This window comes from Semicossyphus pulcher, unplaced genomic scaffold, assembly GCF_022749685.1.
Source record: "Semicossyphus pulcher isolate SPU_LCO1_2020_fin unplaced genomic scaffold, fSemPul1.0.p SCAF_8, whole genome shotgun sequence".
NCBI classification, from domain to species: Eukaryota; Metazoa; Chordata; class Actinopteri; order Labriformes; family Labridae; genus Semicossyphus; species Semicossyphus pulcher.
The window spans coordinates 21,355,877-21,378,324 of NW_027211759.1; the positions used below are offsets into that span (position 1 = coordinate 21,355,877).

Sequence of the window (22,448 nt, forward strand, 5' to 3'; positions counted from 1 at the left end):
TTGCAGATTTGGTGTTGAAGTAATCCAAAAGTAACTGAAAGTAATCAGTTACTTAAAAAATGTAATCAGAAATCCAAGTGTCACAATTTTAAACAGGTTATTAGTAACTTTATCGGAAAACATTTATAAAGTAACCCTCCTAACCCTGGAGGAAACTGCAAAGAAAATGGCACACAAGAGAGCTCAAAGCAACAGACCTGCGTCATTTAAACTGAGTGATATATCAAACTAAAGTTCTGTCTTAGGTAAGGCAGCTATCAATCCAGGACAGACCAGGTGCACATTCTTGTTCAGGGTTGGACTGGTGATATTACAACAAAAACACATGATTCCAACATAGAGAAAACACGGACTCGTCCGCTGAATGAATGTTTTCCCAGATGAAAGTGATGAGTTCCACCCGGTTTCCTCCAAAGACATCAATCTGAGCTCACGGACATTTCACGGGCAGTTCACACACTACAACTATAGCTAATCGAATCCATTCACTCCTGGTTTCCATTAGCTTGAAACTGAAACTGTGACGTTCTTGGAACAACTGTCGGGAGGTTTTGAGAGATACCCGCAGGTTGTACAGATTAACATGTTGCTCCTTTGCTAAGGTCGCTCAGCTACGCAAAACATCTCACACACCCACCTGATATTTACCTAGGGAGTTCCAACATACATGGCCCTTGGAGAGACGGGATACAGGTAAACACAGCCGTGTGACTGTGCCCTGTGTGTGTGTGTGTGTAGGTAACCTATGGCAGCACTGTGAAAAAGAATCCCGCTACAGGCAGATAAGATGTTGTCTTTTCGTTGCCATGCAAGAGAATCATCCCACAAAACTGCTGTTGTGTGTGCCGAGATAACATCGGCACTGTTGGGGTTCAAACAGACAAGCACTATGGAATGTACGATACGTCACCACGCTAGGAACAATGTTTTCACTTTAGTTAATAATAAAGCCTTTGTACTGCGAGCACACTTCCCTCTCAAATCACACTGCATGCCCGTGGGTGAAGTTTTATAGTCACATTCTGGATAAACAACTTCTTAAAAGTGAGACATATTATTAGAACAGAGACTGCAGCAGAGCTAACAGGCTGGTTATTGCAAAAATAGAATAACGGACAGACGCAAGGAGGAAAAAGAAAAGTACAAAGATATCGTAAGCGAACATGTATAAGGGGGAACAAAGGGAGTGCTAACAAAGGTGGTCAGGCAGAGTGCAGCTTTTCCCCACAGGCATCAATGAGATATTTTTGAGGAGTTTATTTTGTAAGAAATATGAATGTGCAGAGGCTTTTGTGCCAAGAGCTGAAGCTTGTGGTTAGTTTGGGGATGTTTAATGTGCTGGGAAGGGGATAAAATATTGTTAAGGATGTATTTTTTCAAACAAAATGCCAAACCAAACCAAACCAGGTCTTACAACTTACATTTACCGTAAAATCCAGAATATAAGTTGCACCAAAATATAAGACACAGGCAGTTTTGGGGGGTATCCCAGAGGGAAAAAGGTTTTCTATAGCTATTTATTAATAAAAACAAGTTATTTCAACACTATTTTAATTTATTTTCATTATAAAACACATTGAAAACACACACAAATGACAGCCTACCATCTGTTTTTGCTGTGTCAATTTGCAGTCCTGCTAGCTACAGGTGCTGTAGCTAGCGGTAGCTGGCAGCATACGGTAACGTTGACTGCGGTTGCAATGGCGATCATGTTGGTGCATGTCCTTGACGAAGCGTTAGCAGTTTTCCTCGCTTAAAACAGCGAGGGAAACACAAAACAGCACTGCGGCATATAATAAATAGGAGACGTTGTAGCGGCTCGGACTCGGAAACAGTTTAATGCGGAGATGTGACGTCACCACTTAACAACAAGATAGCGCCACCGTCTGGGTAAAATACAGTAACACAATAACATACCTCTCTCTTCATTTTATACTGGTATATTGGTCCGACGGTTCATAGGACAAAGCCCATTTTTTAGATTAAATTTTTTTTATTAAAAGTGCATCTTATACACCGAATTTTAGGTTAAATTAAACAGCCTTAATTAGAAACGTTACATTTAAAGAATGTGACCAGAAAATGAGTAAACATGACAACAAATCTGCCCAGACATTTGACACAAGCTTTAACTGCTGACAGTCTTTGATACGCACTTGTTGCTTAGTACCTGGAAAGTAATTACGCTTGATCGACAGCCTTAAATGCACCCATTTAAAATACACAAAAAGGGCGGCAACTGTTTGTGTAGCATGTGGATCACGAGGCTTAGGGTGGGCCTCTCAATAAGCCTGATTTATAATTTGATGGGGAGGTGTCACACACAACTCTTTCTCCCTGTCATTACTCCGAGGAGGAGCAACGATCACGCCTATCAGAGAGGCGGGGGGGAGGATGCGTGGACAGCTGAGATGAGTAAGGAAAAGGTAGGAGGGCAGGGTGCAGATTTATGGCGGATTCCCAGTATCCTAGGAGCACCTTTGGGAGTTGGACGGTATATCTGTTTGAGCTGCCCCTTCAGTTCAACAAAGCTGCCTTTTACCCCTTTGAGTTAAGATCACCGGGGTGATATTTGGCATGGATACACATGCATATGCGCACAGCTTTATACTGACAAGGATGCTTCTGTTTGGTTTGTATATGAGAGATAAGGCGCTTATCCCTCAGGTTCGAGAAAGAGAGAGGAGGGTGATGAAGGGGAGGCTGGACAAGACGGCACAAAGAGTGTTTGTCAAAGCAAGCAGACACAAACACAAAGTCTGAGATCTGTCACAGTCAAACTCACCCAACAATTGGAGATTATAACTGAGACCTTTTCATACAGCAACTGCTTCATAAAGCAAGATTACCGCAGTATTTGTATAACTGTGCTGCATTTCACCTGTAGCAGTCCTGTGTTCTACATTCGAGGAGGATGCAGGTTTAACTCTGCCAACGAGCAAAGGCAACACAGTTAACCTGCGTCCTGGCGCAGGGCCCGGGTCTGATACAAACTCTGTACCTTCAACTGCAGACAAAAGGGTAACCTGACACAGAGAATATGGCTTATCTGTTCATCTCTATGGATGAAAAACAGTGTCTGCTTCGGCCTCTTTGTTGTTGCCAAGCATGGTGGTCTAAGGCAAACACTGACATGCCCAGTAAGTGACATATTCGCCCATGAAATACCGCTTTTTCAATGTATTTCTTTTGAGTAAGACTTCCTTAATTTGCTAACCAAATGTTAATATATCTTTGTCAGATAAATTTACGATTTTTGCCGAATGCAAACATCCACTGTTCCCGTCGCTCCCATCTTCCCATGAGCAACATTTGCTTGTTTAGCTCCTAACGTGCTTGATCAAACACATCTACATCCAATGACAGCTCTAACGTCAACCCTCTCGGCGTGAGGGACGAGTCTGTCACATCCACCTGCCTCTCCCCTCTCCTGTCTGATGATTTAGCATCTCCGAGGCCCGAGGCAGACATTTTCTCTTTCTTGCTGGCGTCTTGACCCCCCTCCCGGCCCTGTCCGGGGGCCCTTGGCTGAGGCACCGCGTTATTTACTGCCCAGAGAGCTCTGTGTGCGCAGAGTCAACACTGCATGGTTGGTTGAGCAAGGGAGCAACCTGCTGCTCACTCTCACAATCACACATGCACAGGCGCACACACACACATAGTCACATGACTGTCCCAGGGGGTTGGCAGAGATGTTTACCGTGGCACAATCGCTCCACACAGAGACAAACAGACAGAGACATACACAACTCCAGCAACTATGACCTGCCAGTAGTTTCAAACTGTTACAACAGGACAGGGGATGTGAAACTTTGGGTTCATGACGTGATGAAGCAAACACCCATGAAGGCTGCAGGAAGTTCAGGCTGACAGGACATGACAGCTTTCATCCAGGTGATCTTTACAGTCAGCTGGGCTCAGTTGGGACGCGTCCTTAAGGTGGACTCTGTGAGGACGTTCTGGGAGAAAAGGGTTTAAGCTTACGTCTCACCTGCAGATGCTGGATGGGATTATGGGAGATTTAAGGACAAAGGGACAAAGGTCAAGCTAAAGACAAAAACAATGTCTTGCAGTTGTCAAAAAAATAGTCCCTTAAAAGGGCCAGTTCGCTAATTTCAACCTCAGTCCTATCATGCTATTACGGAGAGCTAATGCCATTATGGTAGGAAATAATGCAGTTTGGCTCTGTGCCTTTGACGCTATCAGCCTCTCCAATGGGCCCTGGAAAACCTCCGCCAGACTACGTAAAACGCGTCATCTGGCGGAGGCCAGGGAGCTCGCTAAACTACACTTCCTCAATCTAGGGCAACTATTATTGCTTCTATCGATTACAGAGATCACCAGCTTTGTCCAGAGGGGAATTGCTCCTTTAAGCTTTAGACAAAAACAATTGCAGTTGTCAAAAAACATTCCCTTAAGGATTTACTTCTCAAACCTTCACCTTCGGACCTTCCTGCAGCTTTAAAGCACAAACAATGTGCTGTCAGGTGTTCCTTTAAAGTTCATGTCTTAAGATCTAAAAGCAGAACCGCAGTGAAATTCCTTCTCCACATCTCCTCCTTCCTCTCAGTAATTATAGCCTCCCAGCTGACAAACTCCAGGTTCTGTTGTGTTTATCTTTGCCTCCTCGGGTACAACAGGTGACACACAGGCCTGGATATGCTGGGCTAGATGCCAGTCTCTTGCTTGTTATGTTAGCCAAGTGCATAATAGCCTTCCTGGTACAAGAAAAACACCTGGAGAGTGAAGGAGGAACATTCCTCATTTTTGAGGTGCTGTCCAGAATATTTCACAGGAAGGAAGGAGGGTATTTCATTGCATAACTTGTAATCTTGTACAACAGCATCCCCACACAAGAAAAACACAATGTTCCCCTTTATGAAATCTTCAGGGAAAAGTTTGCCACAGTAAACTTTTAGAGGATGATTTATTTAGAGGAGTACAAACGATTTGATAAATTGAAAACTGGGTTGACTTTGGATTGGAAATAAGGGAGTGCGAGAGAGGACGAGGGAGCCGGGTGTGAGGGATGTGAATGTGTTGCAAGGAAGGGACTGGATCAATCTTTTATCACTGCAGTGTGCTTTCATCCCTAATGGATCCGACATGAGCAGAGCGCAGCACTACCTTCCGTCACATTGCACAGGCAAGGGGGAAGGACGCACGGAAAGAACAAGAGGGAGCAGGAGAGGTAGACGGAGCAACACATGGAAAAAGAAAAGGACAGCTGCAGAGAAAGAGAGAGAGAGGGAAAATGACTTCCCAAAAATATTCACAACATAAAACATGCAAACACATAATTTAGCCAACACGCTGTCATAGCATTTCCAATTACGTCTGGCCCTGAGTGCATCTGCAGGAGCTGGGAAACAGTCCTGATAAGGATGCTGGGAAATTAAGTCACTTCACAGCATGAAGAAGGACTTTGAATATTTCCATCAAGAATCCTGAGAGATATCTCCGCGTACACGGGTCGACTTGCTTTCCCTGCCATGCCATCTGAGTGACAGACTGACAAGAGACAGACAGATTATTCCAGAAGAAGAGGGGAGTCCATCTGTGTATTCAAGCAGTGAAAGAGCAGTAAAAATAACATTGCAGAGAACAAGGCAGGGAGACTCTCAGAGGACGCTCCGCTCTCTCCGAGCCGAACAGACTCATTCATGTGATAGAAAATAAGAACTATCCAGGCAGCGAGGGAGATACAAAGGGAAGGGGAGAGAAAAGAAGCGCTAACTGAACAAGGCTGCGAAGAAAGTTTGAAGTTTGTAATGTAATGTGTTCAGACTGCTGGCAACCACATCATAATCCTTTTGTACTTCAAAGAGAGGGGACATTTTGGGAGTGCGTTACATCATCACCTCTTGTCCGTAAAGTAACTTGAGCAAATATGGTCAAGTTTCTGCTTCCAGGTATTTAATATAGTGTTTTTAAGACAGCTGGTTTCACATGAAGACTGTGGTATGCAGAGTCAGTATCAGCTCCTGATAAGCAGAGTTCAAGACCAACTTTTAAAAGTTGCTACCAGCCATCAACTTTTTGTTATGGTTTCCTTTTTTTACTCATCTGACGTTTTGTGTAGCTATGCAATTAAAAGTTATTCTATAGCTTGTTTGTGATCATTTGAACTCAATTTCTTGTTTCAAGAGGCGGAAGTAACGGATTACGAAGTCCTCAAGCTACTGTAGTTTGAATTTAAACTTTTTCGTGTACTTATTTTACTTTTACCATCCGTTACCGAGTAAAATATTTATCTGCGGATATGACGAGCTAGAAAGATTAACCGACTTGGACCAGAAACCAATCCAATGCATCGCATCAAAAACAGACCAATCAGATCAAAGTGTCACGCATCGCGATAAAACAGCAGTGCTGGCTGATTTTCCCAGAGTCCGAAGCGTATAAGGAGAGCTGGGCTGCAACTATCCGAGCCCGACGCATAACATGAGTGAACCACGAATGGAACAGAAGAGAGTTCGGATGAAACACCACCTTTAACACAGACTTAAGTACGTTTTTCTTTAACCAGAAACAGCTGTTAGATCGCTCTTTTCAAAGCCACCAGACTCCATAAACAAAAACATAATTTTACCTCGCAGAACACGGGACGTGCTGGTGAACCTCTGCCTCGTTACACGTTGTAACGAGCGTTAGTTGGGAACCGAACAAACCCTTTAAAACCCCACACAAAAACACAAACTAACTAACTGATCAAGGCAGCGGCGGACCGTCAGCAAGTCCCGCGTTCTGCGAGGTAAAATTACTGTTTTTGTCAATGGAGTCTGGTGGCTATGAAGAGAGATATGTGACTGCTGTTTGTGGTTAAACAAAGGATCTTACTCTTTGACAAAAGGTCCATCTGTTGTTATTTTGACACCAAAACATGTAAACAAAGGGCCCAGGTTTGAAAATAACAACGTTTAATTTTAGTTCATTTGCATATGACGCAGGTAACCATGGTTCATTCTAAAAACAAGCGGGGTAGGAAAGTAACTAAGTAACTTTTACTTTGAGTCCTTTTTAAGTGAGCTACTTTTTACTTTTACTTGAGTGATTTTTATACAAGTACTTTTACTTGAAGACATTTTCAGTCAAGTAACAGTTCTTCTACTTGAGTAGAATATGTTTGTACTCTTTACTCTGCTTGTATACAACAAAGCAGTAGTATAGCTGTTTTCATGTTCTTCAAAGATCCATCAAAAATCAATAGAGCTACTTGGTTGCTTGTTAATCCACATTTACGTTCATTCATGTAACAAATATTGAAAATGTATTGATTTTAGGCTGCATGTTTCAATAATTTAGTTAACAAGTTTCTTGCTGTCCCTGTTTTTATATGTTAAATCAAAGGTGAAGAATTGGTTGCAACCTTTCAACTCATACTGTCAAGCTCCGAACAGTCTAATGGGTAAAGGTCACCTGGGAATAATACGTTTGAACAAGGATTATCTAGTGCAGGTAAACATGCCAAAAGAAAATAAGTGGTTATATTGACACTGGATAACTGGAACTAAAGTAAATGAATAAATGAATGGGAACCAAGTTAACATCAGCTTTAGTCAAAGCTGTCCATTTGCCTCTTCCCCTTACAGCATATCTGAAATGCTGACATTATCTCTCTGGAACCAAGTTCACTCTGTGAAACGCGTAAACAGAGATAACACACGAGGTATTACCGTGCAATTCCCACAGTCAGTCAGGAAGAAAATAATCACCTCCCAGGGGTGAGGGGTTGGAGGGGTTTCCAATCGATGGCCCTGATTGGATAACAAATTCAGCCTGCTAATGAGCTCCAAGTCCCACTATCTGACACATACCATGCTGGGAAATGTTAAATAAGATGCTAGCCGTGCATAATGATGAGTCAGTGTTTAAATAGGCTTGCTGCATTAGACTTACACAGGGTTGGCATTTGAAATGTGCAGCGCGTCAAGAGTTAAACGCTGTAGACACATGCAGAGAGTGAGCTGAACTCTGTCCGTGCCCTCTATGAATTAATCTTTAATCCTGCAGGTGTAAAAGGAGCGGAGTGTGGACGAGATAGTGTGCACTTTTCTCATAGTTCCAACAAGATAAGTACTTCCACACAAAAACGTAGAGGCCAGAAAAACATAGAGACACAAAAAAAACACAGAAAAAAAGTGAAAAAACCTGGAGTGAAGTTTCACCCAAACAGGTTTGGGTCCTTTTGTCTCACACAGGAGGATACTTGGGTGGCGGGTCTAGTGTCAACAGGTACATGTGAAGACACGGCTCGGCTCCCCGAAGACAAAACACGAGATTGTTTTTCCGCCACACACAAAACAAGCTCACACTTATTAATAAAAGCCTAATAGCTGTCATTATGTGCGTGCTGAAACACACAGCAAAGCCACAGCCGGAGAGACTGACTTCACAGAAACTTCCCGACGCTGTCATTCAAACCGGCAAGGACACACACTCCCTGAAAGAAGCTCTTACACTCACCCAGCGAGAGGATTTTATCCTTTTCTTCTGTGGTTTTAATTCTCCCCGTCTCTTCTCGTCACTCAGGGGGGGGGGAAATCCTTCACTTCTGTCAGAGCAGCAGAGCCGGTTGTGCGGCTGGTAGAGGCAGCGAGTGAGCGAGAGAGAGTGAGAGTGTGTGTGTGTGTGAGGAGCGTGCGGGTCCAGCAGAGGTCAGAGGCAGTCGGACGTGGTCATCGGAGAAATTTAAAAAGGATGCCGTGACGTCTCCGCTCTATCTCGCTGTCCTCTCCCCGCTTGCTGCCTCAGGAATGCACTTCTTCTTCTTCTTCTGGGTGTCCGCACCACAGTCAGGATCTGAGAGACTGCTGGAGTTCTCTCTCTCTCTCTCTCTCTGTCTGTCTGTCTCAACCCCTCCTCCCTCTCTCGGCGTCTCTCACCCACACAGAAACACACCCTCCCAGTCACTCCTCTCTCTCTCTCCCACTCTCTTTCACCCCACCCTTTCTTGCTGTGCTGACAGATCAGGTACCTCCCCCTTTTCAGGTAGTTGAAAGCGTGTTTTCGGCTTTGTCGTCCTCTCTCTGTATCAATTTTCTCAGCTATTCTTCGTGAATTCTACGTTCCCCCAAAGGCACAAAAGGCTGCGTGTAATGAAACTCGGAGATAAGAACAGAATAAACTTGAAACTCTTTGCATGCACATGTCTCTGCTGTGTGTGCGATCTATATAACCTGAGGCATCAGACATCCACCCTCTGGCCTCCGGTCACATACACAGCTGATTACACAAATGAGTCTGTCAGGTGATTTTCTCTTCCCTTTTCCTGGAATGAGGTCATAGTCCTGCAGACCAGGTGCAATTGAAGTGCTGCGTGTGTGTCTGTGTTTGAGTTGGACAACGCCCTGTGGGAAAATGAGATGAAGCAATCTAAATCTGACCACTGAGGTTCAGACGGCAACACATGTACCACACAAAAGCTTTGTCCACTATTAGAACTGCTCCACTTATTTATGAGACAATGGCACAGTCCTGATATGTGCTTCTTTCTCCACGGTCCCCCTCCCACGCACAAACACAGAGCTAAGACATGCGTGACCAATGGGTCAGGCACGACGTGTGGGAGCCCCTCAGCATGAGCCAACCTCTCTTTTTCTATCATGACATCTCCTTAAAAACTCACATTTAAATCTTTAATAGCTTCTTTTTCTTTTTAACCCTTACCACGCCCCCCATCCCCCCATCCCCCCACCCCAAACCTGAAACTAAAGACAGGCAACTAAGAACTGGACCCGATACCAAGTAGGAAAAAAGTCTGCACTGCACCTCAAGACATCCTGAAAACCAAGAAGTTCCAACAAGCATACAGTTCAGTAAACTACGGAAGCCCTTAGCGGACATGCATCAATTTTATTTACTCAGTTTTCCCGTGATAACGAGTTATTTCTGGTCGTTTTATCCATCTCAAATTATTTTTCTCGTTATCTTGAGATAACAAAGCTGATTTTCCCATTATAAAAAGATTAATTTGGCCCATTATCTCGAGATAACAAAGCTCGTTTTCTCGTCATAACTGGATAATTCTCCGGCGATCTAGAAAACAAAAAAACAGGCTGATGAGTCAAGCCTGTTTCTATGTTTGTTTTGTGCTTTTACAACTCTAGAGGTTATAATCCTGACGATACGGTGGTGCAGCGTCGTCACAGGAAAACGGAGTAAACATAATCTATAGATGCATGTCCGCTAAGGGCTTCCCCAGTTGCTGCTATCAGCTCTTACTGTAAGATGACAATGCCTCTGCCAGACTGTGGGTGAACAAAGCAAACATGGGTAAAACAAACTATGATTAAGCTCTTAAAAACTTGTTTCAAAAAGTTATTACAGCACCTGTTTTGTTAACTAAAGCCAAACCAACACTGCAGTTTCAAAAGCAATACCAATGTCAATATTTGACAGTCTCGGTATTTGATGACAGTATATCCGTGGGTATTCTTTTTTTCCTAAACACATAACATAAAACGTTTTTTGATAAGGATGCCCTGAATTCATTTTTTAAGCAGCCAGTGACCTAGATATGTGCCGAGCATTACTTTTTACAGCTAAAAAATAAACTGTAATTGGAGGATAGATGTGATATAACTTCTAGACTCTCTTCCTGACATGCCTGTCAAGCTTTTTCTTGCCAAGTCTCAGTCAATATGCCAATACCGTTAAAGTATATGCAATCTCGGATCCCATCGGCTATAGTCTGACGACAATATAGCCTCTGGGGAGAACGGTGAACATGTCGGGCGTTTAGCCAGCGGTTAGCGATAAACGACTTCCAGTCAAGACTTCCTTTTCCGCGTGCTGCATTGTTTACAGAACAATAAACCATTTTTCTTGATGATGCAGATTATTAAAAAGTAAAAATGAAGCTTTGTCAAGGTCTGTCTTCAAGAGGAGAAGAAAACTACTTTTAAAATGCTCATTTGTTGAACGGAGGTCAGATCGATCATTTCTGATGCATTCGAGGAAGTCGGGAAATCTGAACGCTGAGCGGCTTTCGTGACACAGCGTCAAGGGAATTCATCTGAAGTTGAATTTTAGATCTAGTGCAGATTGTTAGCTGTTAGCATGCAGATGTCTGTTTATAGAGATGATAGCTGCTGATACGTGATTGGTCAATATTACTCGGACTACAAGCGTAGTACAAACTGAAACCAGAACACTTACCATCCCTAAAATCCACGTCCCTGCCTACAGATTTGACATTACTATGCAGAATCTGTAAATAGAGATTATAGTGTATGTGACAAGCTAATATCAGCTAATATATTGGTTGTGCTCTTATTTAAGCTAGATTTAAGATCCTTCTGGTGTGTTTGCTATTTGTTCTGCCATCATGGCAACTCACTTTCTCAAAGCTTTAGTCAAACTGTTACTTTAACTTGCTAGCTTAAACCTCCTGTGTGAGCCAAGGACATCATGTAATAAACACTGAAACTAATTGTCACAAAATGTGTTATTCAGCAGACAAAGTTCCAGGAAGGAAGAAAAACAGACAGAAGTGAAAGAGAAAATGAAGCCACTGAAATCCACTTTCAAAAGCACCGTCACAAAAGATTAAAAAAAGGGAACATCTTAGTTCCTACTGCAGAAAGCCATTATAGTTAGGGAACTAGTGAGGCCACTGACGATACCTTCTTCATCCTCGTGTTTACTTTGTCATTATCTTACGTCACATTGTTATCCAAACAGACTAATGAGGACACGCAGTCACAGGGCCCAATCAGCGTGCACATTGTATAAAGCAGAGTTTCCAAAAATAAACGCCTTGCATTAATTGTGTTAATTTGATTAATTAAATCATGCAAACAAAAGACCACAGTGAAGAATGCGGTAGCTTTTAGCCAAGCTGAGTCACAGAGGCCCGCAGAGAGTCACGGCACATCTATGGGAAACCGCCTCGCCGCTCCGTCCATGAAGCAAAGCTTTTGGCACATCTAAAAGCTGTGTTTGTCTGACAAATCACTTAAAACGCGCTCAGCAGGGGGAGAGCCTCCGGAGGCAGCGCGAAGGTACCAAAGGCCACAGTGAGAAAAGGCTGAGGTGCCAAGGAGGAGTGACATTTTAAAAGCACCAGAGAAGTAAGTACACTTTATGGATTCTGACAGGCTAATACCCTTCAGTGGATCATGTGCTCGCCCGTCGTCAGACCCACTCCAGGTTCATTTAAGGGCCTTTTTTGTACGACATGACTAAGCAAAGGTTAACATGAGGTGAGTCTTCCTTATTAGTCCGAGAGTCTGAAGACAGAAAAAGAACAGAGCTGAAATCAGAGTGGTGGGTGGGGGTATTGGGATGTGCTGTGGAGGATTATCAGTCCAAAGCCTCGCAGACTTCTCTGACACCTTCCAGGCATTCCTCAGGGCACCTCCCATTGCTGCGCCTCCCTCATCCCACCCTCCCCTGTCAAACCCCACATATCATCCCTCTTTTCCTGCGTGACTCAAGCATTCTTGCAACCCCCTTTCTCCCCTCCTCCTCCAACCCTCCCTCTGCTTTCAGCGAAGGAGCTAAAGACAACAAAGACGAGCTTTAAAACCTGCGCTTTAGGACGAAATCCTTCCGAGTTTGTTATTCTTTCACAAAGGCTGAAAATGCACTCAACGCCGGACTCGACATAGCTATCTGACTGCTTTCAATCACCATCTACCACTAAGTTAATACCCCAACAAGTGATAGTAGGTATAAATGTGTCCAAAGAGCAGAGAGGCAGTCGTAACTCAGCTCAGAGGAGACAGGAAGATGGCTCTCAGGCGGAGAAATGGACTGGTGGGGTCTGGCAGCAGTTCAATAGGTTCTGCGGAGGGGAGAAGAGTGAGGGGAATACATGCTGATAGTGTCTTTGTTGGCCATTATTCACAGAGAATGAATAGCATTAAAGTTGCTGCTACGGCTCACCCCTTCCCATCATCCTTGTGGAAACCCCCACCCCTCCTCCTCTCTCTATTTATTCAGCCTTTCACTAAAAACAGCCTTCAACAGGTGGACAACAGGTCGGCCGAGCCTGGACGGCAAATTAAATAACAGCAGACTAAAATAGCTCCTTCCTTTTCCAGGCACCCAAACAAGTTACAAACTCCTAAACTTTTGTTGACATCGGTTTTCATACTCATGGCGAGCAACGCAAGGTAGTAATGCCCTGTTTGTGCCAAACAAGCCTAAGTATAGCCTTGCTGTCTCATTATGGTCAGGCCAGTGCTGTTGCTCCAGAAGTGAAGCTATGTCTTGTGTATCATTATGACAGTCGTGGAAGGCTTTCCCCAGTGAAGGTAATTGCACTGTTAAGATGTAAATAGAGAACATCCAGTAGCAAAGCACACAAAGACTTTTGTTTTCTTCCCAGAAACCCGGCTCACTTGATGATTCATGTTTTGGAAGAAACTATATCATCTCTATTCAAATAATGACAGCTGTATTGAAAATACATCGACAAGGTGAACCGCAGGACAACGAGATAACAGGGGAGTACAAAGTGAGAACTATAGGAAGATAGAGTGAATACAATCAACACTTACACTGTTGGAAAACAAACTTTGCATTCCTCCAAACAAAGAAAAGAAAATAAGACCTGCAAAAGAAAACCTGCAACCTTATTTTTCTCTATCTTTACTTTCTTTAGATTGCACTAATGCAGCAGAGCATCTCTGTTCGCTTTCAGCAGCCTCCAAGTTGTCAGAAGTTTGGCTGCACTCTGGCACCCTTTCTCCATCGTCTCTTTTTCTCCCTTGTTATTCAGTACCAGTCCAGACTGGCTTGGCTACCTCTCACATGGACTCACGTTGCCTTTTCTAAGCACTGTAAAAATATTTTTAGAAGTGAAACAAACCATAAGTTGTCCTTACATTGCTTTGACATAGCTAACTAGTAGCAGCAAATGTTCCATCTCCCTTATATTTACCTCTTAAATAAGCCAGTTTGTTTCTTACATTTAGATGTATAGTCATTCTGTGTCTCTTGAGATAAAGCTGCACCATTACTGTTACACTGTGCTGCTCAGTGCCGTTCCAAACTGTAAACAGGCAGCCAGATTGGTACTTTGAGAACACTGAAATGCTCTTAGGGCCCTCAACCTTTCATTCATACCTAGAGTTGGATAAGATGTTGACAGAGGGCCTGGAAACCCAGGGGTTGACAGTGAGCACCATTTTCCACAGGCCAGTAACTTTCTAAATTCACTGGCCCAGAAATAATTTGTTATTTCAGTATTATTTTAACATATAAAATTATGTAAGGGTTCTGAATCCCTAACAATACATCATGATACGCAATGCCTACAATGACTGATCAGGTTTAAAAATGTATATTTATCTACTTCCATATATATATATATTTCTTTCTTTTTTTGGGAGATGTATTTAGCCTAGCAGATAATTAGGATTTAGTCAACTATTCCCTGTTCACTAGAGGCTCACTAGATAGGAGGCACTGTTTACAAAGCTCGTTTTAACACTGACTGGAAAACACTTCTGTAAGGAAGGCTACGTACTTGCTAAAGCATTATCATCCATCTGATTAGCTAGCTGTTACTGTCACAACTTTTCCACACTGACTCACTTGTTAGCATAGGCAGGCATGGACCTGCAGAGCTGGCAGTACGCTTGGGAGTTCTCTTCTTCAAAGCATAGCCACGGCCACGGCTCTAACCACTGGGGTAAGAATGATCTTTTCCTCTTTTCTGGCTGACCGCCGGGGTCAGCCCTACACATGGGTCTGTATGTGAGTGAGTGACTGACTGACTGTACTTTCAGAGCCCTAGAGAGAGAGAGTTGCGACATCACAATGGCAATGGCAGATCATGGAGCTCATTGGACCTCTACTGACGCGACTCTCTGTCTATACGGCTCTGGATACTTTGTTCGGGGAGTAGGCGGGGCTGCTCCTCCACTGTCCTTACCTACGTCCGCAGCGCGCACCAAACACGTTGTCATCGGCCTCATAAGGACAGTCCTTGTAACACATTGCCCACTAAGGCGCACATTGACCTGACACAGTCAGCCACATACTAGGTTTTGACCTAGCCCTTTTTCATAGTCCAGTGCACTAGTCCACGGTCGCTTGCTAACGTCACTTAGTGTGTTCTAGAATGACAGTTGCTCTGTCGCGAGTGCAGCGACTAGCGTGTAACGTGTTGTTGACAGCAGTAGCCAAAGTGCCTGCAGTGATGCTGACATCGGATGGATATTACCGCGGGATTCTGTGAGCAAGTGAACAAAAGAGACTCAAAGTCAACAAGGTACTCCTGCCATGGACCCCCTCTACACAAGCCTCAAGTTCTGGCTAAGATGAGGATTTCTCACGACCCAACGCCAAAGAAACAGCCCTGGACAGAGCGACCCAAGTGCGCTGCGAGAGCAAGAAAACAAAGACAAAACAGTGGGCAAGATGAGATATTGGCCTGCATGGGGGTTGGAAGTGCTGATTTAATGATGATCTCTGTAAAAACAAAAGCCAGTGTAAGGGGGGGGCAGTGGATGCACAGGAAATGCGAGTCAGGTGGGAGCAGGTCAGGGGTCAGGGGTGAACAAAAGCAATGTAAGCCTCACACAGAGCGAGGCAGAGGCCCCCTGGATGCACTCACTGACGCCCCGTCCGTCTGTCTACACCTTTCTCTGCGCGCCTCCTCCTGTAGTTTGCTTGTCTGACAATGTTTTCTTACATCTTTTTGTTGAGTCTAATTGCTCCTCCATTTGTCCTCCTTACAGACTAAAGATGTCATCTTCACTTTTCTGTCCATTTATTCAAAACACTGTTTACAATACTGATCTATTCCACCGAGTGTATGTGTGGGAAAGGACTATCCAAACACCTGCGGGAACAACAGCACTTAAAAGCTTTTGCTGCAGCGGGCCTGTCATCTCTTTCCTCCTGTGGCTTTACTGGATCAAAGGAAAGCTGTAGCTGTGTTATAGTATGAAAGTCTTTTGTAGCTACAATAGTGCACTTCACGCACACAAACAGAGAAATGTATGCACACTATGCACGCACATAAAGATAGGGTGACACCGGTGCATAATAGAGTTGGATGTCTGCAATCAAACAGACGACATCTGAGTTTGAAGCAGAGCCTAAATGCAAAATGATTCATCAGAACTTCAAGTACAGACACTTAAAGACCTTTTGAATTTTAACGAGGCCTGTGAGACTGCCATCACCATCTTCATCAGGGCAGAGGAGGGTCTGAGTGTGTGCCGGAGTGGGCATGTGCATGAGACTGAATTAATGACATTATGTGCGTGTTGGTGGATATAGCAGATTACTAATCAGTGCTTAGACAAAGGCCATATGTGAGAGAGTCTGTGCATCCCCTCCCACGTATCTCCCACATATTCCCCTCCACGTCTGCTTAAAACCCTATCAGCAGGAATGTTAGGATTGTCGGGTCAGCAGCGGTGACATCATGGCAGCCGGTCAGAAGCAACAACAAGGCCTCAGCGCCAGTTTCCTCCTGGTTGCATCAGCTATACGCGGTACCAGGCTGTGGATCCGTCACACCCACTCCAGCCCTGCTTCCTGCTGGCTTTGTGAGTCCACAAATATTCAACACAGACCAGCGCGTGTAAACTATCCTGTTCATGACACCATCTGACCTCGCGGCCTCAAAGTGCCAGTTCGCCAATTTCCAACCTTGGTCTTATCATGCTATTATGGGGAGTTAAAGCCATTATGGTAGGAAAAAATGCAATTCTGCTCCGTGCCTTTGTAGGACACTATGCGCTTCTCCAACGGGCCCTGGAAAACCTCCGCCAGACTACATGAAACACGTCATCTGGCGGAGGCCAGGGAGCTTGCTAAACTACACTCACTCAATCCAGGACACCTGCCTCTGATGTCGCATCTTGTTCAGAATCATCAGGTTTGAAATGTAGACTGCAGACCTGAAGATTTTTTAGACGATCCACCGATATATTCTCGTCATATTTTGGATTCTGTACCGCTCCAAGTCATTGCCTGCAGTGATCAATGTCCTTGATTGGAAAACATATTTCACTCCACCGTCTCTCGCTGGGCCTTTCAGAAGGAGGGGTGCAATGCATGCTGGGTGTTGTAGGAATGTAGAATGGGCGAAATCACGAGCTGTTTGTACAACTTCCTCCACAGCTATGGTGCCTATTTCAGATATGATTGCTTCTATCGATTACAGAGAACACCAGCTTTGACTGAGGCTTTTTCCAGGGGCGAACTGCTCCTTTAAACCAAATCTAGTCGCCTGCTAGAATGAGTGACATGAAATAGTACATGGTCTACTTTGGTGCTTCAAACATGAGTCGGCTCAATCATGTTAAGAATGACACATGTAGGGGCGCTGTTTAGCTCAGTTGGTAGAGCAGGCGCCCCATGAACAGAGGCTACAGTCCCCGTCGCACTGATCGCAAGTTCGACTCCTGGTCTGCCGATCATTTGGTGCATGTCATCCCCCACTCTCTACTCCCCACATTTCCTGTCTATCTTCAGCTGCCCTATAAATAAAGCCAAAGGCCAAAAAAATAATCTTAAAACAAAGAAAGAAAAAATGAATGACACATGTACACAAAACTTTGCTTCAGGTGCTCTACGGTCAACAGTGGACATACATGTTGACTGTTTACAAAGCGTGTAGCTTCAGGGAAGGTTAAGTTGGTGAAGAAAAGTTTACAGAGACAACTTAAGTCAATTTTCTCATTATTTACATTCTGCTGTTACATAAGCAGCAAAAACCGCAAACCTAACCTGCCCAGCGTGTGTGACAACATCCCTCTTGGTAAAATCAATCCCTTCTGCCGTTAGAAGACTCCTCTTTCATGTGTCCCTTCCTTGTCTATCTGAGGGTTCAAGTGTCAGCAAACAGATGCTGATGTGTGTTTGTGTATGCGAGAGTGAGCAGAGGATCCTTCAGGTCATCAGATAAAGTGCACCTGAGGGAGGGGCCGGGAGCCCGTTTTCAATGTTGCCAAGGTAACCGGAAAACAGACGCGACCACCTGGTTGGTGTAGCGGTTGGGGCAGAGGGGGCACCACTTCATGATGGTAACCATGCCAGAAAATCCTTACCAAGTGGGCCCGACTCCCAAACACGGCCCGTACTGTGTTTGTGCCATGACGAGGCGAGCGGAGCGCACACAGCTGTTAAATCTTTCATGGAGCGTTAGAAAGAAACAACGCCCACTGGACAGCTCTCATTACAGCAGAGGGATAACTTCATTATCTACGCAGGGTTTAAGTCGCAGCTTATGCTGTCGGAGACTTAAAAATAAGCATTTTTACTTTCAGTGCCATGCTATAAGAAATGTATGAAGTGTCCCAGACACACAAACAGAAGCACATACATACTTATTTTAACTGTTTCATCAATGACCAGGAGTCCTCATCACTTTGTATGATTTTTGCACTAAAGAAAAGAAGTTTATTCATGTGTTAAACTAGAATAGAAATAAAAGAAAAAGTGTAAACTCAGTAGAAGACACTTAAATCACAACAAACAAGGCCATTAGTTTTACTCACCTCCTGCAGCCTGAAGGTCTCTGTGACTGCCTGCCTGATAAAAAGGAGAAGAGGAGGAGGAAGAGCTACACAAGCCTGTCACTGTCTGCTTCTGTCGCACTACCTGATCTAGCACAGCCTGTGGAAGAGACAGAGTGACAGAGAGAGCAGTGCAGAGAGAGGGGAGGAGGAGGAGGAGGGGGGGGAGGCGGGCAGCTGCAGAGAAAAGTGAAGTGGTGCCGCCATTCCCCGTCACCCAGGAAACCAACGCTCTTTCAAAGAAAATCGGCCAATGGAAAACACCGGCAATTGTGCTCAGACAAAAAGTCACATGACTGCCAAAACACACTCCCTGTGCACAGGGTGAGAGGGGAGGGAGAAGAAAAAAAGAAGTTGGGGGTGGAGGGTGATAAAGAAAAAGAAGTGAAGTAAAGCAGATAGTGGGAGATAACTTGAGTTGATTTGCAGCGGCAGGGAACAGGTCAGTAGGCCCAATTTCCTCCTCCTCTTCCTCACAGTCTCATCCTCACAGCAGCTATCTCCCAAACAGGTTGGTCGCAGCCTATTTCTGTTGGCTAAGAGGAACAAGCTGAGCAGCACAGTGTGACACTAATGGGACCGCTCTATATCCAGCTGGTACACTCAAGCATCACCTATCTACTTCCATATTAGGCTATTAATACACAGGGTACAAAACGTCCAAAGTTCCTTGGTGCCAAACTCACTTTTACAAGTAGCTCCATCACTTTTGTCACATTTGCTTTTTCATCACCGTGGTGGGTCTATTAGGTGACGTCAAGAACAACTCACCTGTTCACCTGAAAGTTTTGCATGTAAACACAGGTGATCAGAAATGCTAGGGTTTGTATTTTTGTAAATGTTTGTTTCTCTTTGTGCTTATTAGTTTGTTGAAGTTCATTTTCAGGAGGGTTTAAGAATTTCTCTTAGTTTATTTAGTTTACATTTATTAAAGCAGAATGACATATCTGAATGATGTAACACAATGGTGATTGAGCCTATGGCCCACTGATAAAAGCCTTTGCATTTACAGTATGACGGACTGGGTGCTAGTTGCGACTTTTGAGGAAAAAAATCACAAGCGGCGCCCAGTTAGTGACGTGTTTTCCATCAGCCAGCAGTGGTTGGTCTGCCAGAGAGGGTAGGAGGAGCTAAGCGGCTGCTTTTCCGGTCTCTGCAAGTGTTGTGAGTAAACAGTAATCTACTATGGCTGAACAAACAAAGAAATAAACTTCAAAAATAAGTGAAAATCGAAAGAAAAAGAAACTAATTCGACACTCAGATGTAGGCAAGTAGTCTAAAAAGGAAAGCGACCGTCAGCGAGGAAAATCAAGAGTTACAACCGGAGCCAACCGTGGACTGTTTATCGCCAAAGGTGCCGAGAACAGAAACCCAAAAACTACTGAAATCTCTATTTTTGCGACAGATACTGCACATTATGATTTAAAATTCATAGACATTTTTCCAACACACCCTTAGCTAACTCAATAGTGAGACCATTTAATGCTGCAGAAATGAGGAGCACTAACAGACTCAAGTGAATCAGAGAAAACATCTGAATAAACACTATTTGAATTTTAAAAATTGCAATAATTGTTTAAGCATTACTTTGATAATGAGACTCTGGTTCTGTCAACACTGGCTCCTCTGGTCTAACAAGTTACTCAGCTGTGTCTGCCTGCGAGTTATCCCAGTGAGCAGGTGGTATGCATTACAAATACTTTATGGTGAATCAGGTACAAACTGTGTTTTCACTGTCGGATCCCATTAACGTATCGCTGCATGGCAGATTTGTGTTCACATAAGCAGACCAAGGTGGGACTGAAGTTGGTCCAAGTATGGGGCTGCAGCACATTCAAAATACCAGATGGTTGGTAGAAGCTACGACGAATGCAATTATGTCCCAGATTTCACAAGTTTTTCAGGTGCAAGACAACATCAAGATTAAATCAGCACTTTAAAATCTGAGATGAGTAAGCAGGCCTTTCTTATTTTTGCCTGATCACAAAAGGTTGAAGTCGGAGGAGATTGGAGGGGAGAGAAAACCTTTTGAACAACTGTGCAGAAGGCAAAGACCAAGCGTCTGTATTTACCCAAAATAATAATATTATTAAAGGTTTAAAGGACGTGCTGTCGAGTCAAAATCACAAAGGTGCCTCAATGCTTTACAATCTGTACAGCATCCAACCCACTCAATCTTTAGACCCTCGATTTAGTCCGCATCACTGCAGATGGAGCACCCATCCATCTGTCAATTGATCGCTCCATCTTACCACGGCTCGTGACAGCACCCTGGAATATTGATCTCCCTCATTTTTGTCTGCATTTTGCCAATAAATCCAAAAGGGAACGATCCAGGTCTTTCCATAAACAGTGCCAAACATTTTACACCTGCTTTCAAACAAGCGGAGGTCAGAATCCAGTGAAGCATTTCATTAAGGCAAAAAGCAGCGATGCAGAAATCCTTTTCAGGTTGATTCATGTGATTCAATATTAACAGGCGGCTGAGGAGAGGCCGGAAAATGCAGTTGTGTTGTAGAAGTAATTTTCTCCTCCAATTCCCTTTTAATCTACCTGTGGTTCCAGGCCGGGTCCTTCTCAGTTTGGGAAGCATTAGTTTGCAGGTAAGTTTGATGTCATTGCAATGAAAGGCCCACAGCTTTTCATCCAAAATGTTCAGTTGTTAAACCCTGAGTCCCGAACAAGTTTGCTATTTATAATCCTAGACGACTCTTATGTTCCCCTAAAGTCTCAAAGTGACTTGTTCCAGTTTACAGTGTTGTTAACACTTCGTCTGCCGCACTGAACACAGCCTGCAAAATAAGAAATCCCCCTGAATGTGCGGGGAATCGTGTTTTTACGATGTTCTCTGGCATCTTGCCACAGCAGTAAACTAAATTACAGTGAAGCTCTCCAGCACGCACTCCCAGCAGCCCAGTGAAGACAATACAGTCTGCGACTGTTGGGCATCAGGTTTATTACTCAGACTGAAATCACACATCTATCACTTTCTCAGCCATGTGCTGTACACTTGAACACAATCGTCTGCCTTGTAACACGTCGCCCCAGCGCCGGTAAATTACCCTACTTCAGCCGCGGCAGGCAGGTCTCCTTCTCGGAAAAGCATTTACCGAGTGAAAAAGGGGCCCAATTACATCTCTACAGTGTGAATGTGACGGGGTAGCTGATGAGGAACGGCGGGAGAAGGTGACACAGGCAGCAGTATCCGCCGCACGGACAGCAATGACAAGTCTAAGCCGCCACCATTGATTTTTTTAAAACAGGTAATTGGACAGGACTACCTGAGGATTAACAGTCCTGTATGAGCTTGTCAACTGATAATAGGCACTTTCTGACCCTGGGCTTTCGCTGCAGATTCTTGGGATATTCTCGCAGATGGAAAATGCAACCTGGAGATTAGACCTTGTTATGAAAACACACCGAAAGCAGTCAGCTTCACAAGTATGACAACAATTACTCACAGTGTGCGAAATGCTCTGCCGCACGAGCCTGACCAATCTGCTTAAGACTAACTGAAGAGGAAGATCAAAACAGAGACTGTGGGGCTGCATTTACACTTACATGATGCTACGTCAAATATGTGATTCAATACTTTGTAACATATTACAAGACAACTGGTAGTGTAGATTCGAGTCTCCCCTGCCACCGCTCGCATCAGACGATGATGAATAAATTCATAGCTGGCAGCCATTGCTCGAGATGTGAGGCTCATGAATTCATAAAGGCAGATCTGACGTCTTTATTGAAGGCACAATGTAAGTATCCTCCTCATGCTAGTTTGATCTATAGAGGATCTAAACTACCCCAGTGTTCCTCAAAGTCAATACATTAGCATAAGGGGTGAGGGGAGGGTGGTGTTGCAATGATTTAATGTCTGTGAGAGGAAGATTGGGTATGTGTGTGTGTGTGTGTGTGAGTGTGTGTGGCTCTCAGCTGGTAGACAAGCCTTTTTGTTCTCCA

At 44.1% G+C, this 22,448-nt stretch overlaps 1 protein-coding gene across 2 annotated transcripts in view; it reads right to left on the reverse strand.

The window, feature by feature from the left end:
- rassf7a (Ras association domain family member 7a) overlaps positions 1 to 22,448 on the reverse strand; it is a 40,509-nt gene that overhangs the window by 15,760 nt on the left and 2,301 nt on the right. Inside the window, exon 1 of one of the 2 annotated variants that reach the window (XM_069687227.1) lies at positions 8,467 to 8,835. The exons of the other annotated variant lie outside the window; for it this stretch is intronic. The gene's annotated coding sequence lies outside the window, so the exon portion shown is untranslated. Of the gene's footprint in view, positions 1 to 8,466; positions 8,836 to 22,448 lie in introns of those variants that run through there. 2 annotated transcript variants of the gene reach the window in all.